The sequence below is a fragment of the Dipodomys merriami genome, unplaced genomic scaffold (genome assembly GCF_024711535.1).
Source record: "Dipodomys merriami isolate MVZ:Mamm:240054 unplaced genomic scaffold, mDipMer1.0.p SCAF_85, whole genome shotgun sequence".
NCBI classification, from domain to species: Eukaryota; Metazoa; Chordata; class Mammalia; order Rodentia; family Heteromyidae; genus Dipodomys; species Dipodomys merriami.
This window is the reverse complement of record NW_027206457.1, coordinates 5,630,558-5,631,775: the sequence shown is the minus strand read 5'-3', so window position 1 is coordinate 5,631,775 and position 1,218 is coordinate 5,630,558.

The following is a 1,218-nucleotide window of genomic DNA, read 5'->3' as shown; positions in this document are numbered from 1 at the left end:
AATTTCTGCGGGAGTAAACCCGGGAGGCGTTACGATGACGAAGTCCCCTCCCATTGGCTAGTCGAACAGACGCAGTTTCCAGAGTCCCTCCTTTCCAGTCTCTGAGAACAGCACGTTGGCGCCACCTACTGTCTGGAGGACCGCGGTTCTCTTTCTATTTCAGTTGCTGAGATCAAATTGGGAAAAGGTGTTGCAACTTAATTTGGGATGACTTACAAAAAACAAACAAACAAACAAACAAGGGCTGGGAAGGTGGCTCAGTGGTAGAGCGCTTGCCTTGCATGCTCGAGGCCCTGGGTTCGATTCCTCAACGACTGGACCCAAGAAAAAACCAAAAAACAAAAAACTGGAGAGCAGATAGATGCTCAAGTGGTAGAGCATTAGCCTTGAAGATTTGAGCAAAAAAAAAAAAACACTCAGGAACAGAGGCAAACCCTGAGTTCAAGTCCCAGGACCATCAGACACACAAAAAAAGTTATCACTGAAGTTTCTGTTTGTGCCAGTTGTGGGAGACACAATTACTAGAGCTGGTTTTGAACCATGAGCCTCAGATCACAGCCTCCTGAGTAGCTAGAATTACAGGCATGAGCTGCTGGCACCCAGAAATGTGTTAATTTTAAAATGTAAGGGGAAAAAAAAGCTTTCAACAGTATAACCTTAGATTTCAAATAAAAATCTGAAATTCTTAATTAACTAAAAAAATTTGTTATTTCAACTAACAAATCATATTTTTCTGTGAAAACTTAAGCTAGCAGTAACTTTTTGTTTACATATCAAATACTATTCAAGGGCTGGGAAGGTGGCTCAGTGGTAGAGCGCTTGCCTTGCATGCATGAGGCCCTGGGTTTGATTCCTCAGCACCACATAAGCAAAAAGAAAAAGCCAGAAGTGGTGCTGTGGCTCAAGTGGTAGAGCACTAGCCTTGAGCTGAAGAGCTGAGGGACAGCGCCCAGGCCCAGACTTCAGGCCCCATAACTGGACCAAATAAATAAATAATAAATTGCAGTCCTTCTCTGAACCTTCACTACTCAAAGTCTAGTTCAGGGGCCACACAGTTTTTAAAGAATGCAATATCAATGGGGCACTATAGCTCACACTTGTAATCCTAGCTACTCAGGAGGCTGAGATCAGTTAGAATCCAGCTGAGGCAGGAAAGTCTAGAAGACTCTTAACTCCCATTAACCACCAAAAAGCCCAAAGTGGAAGCATGGCAGCCTG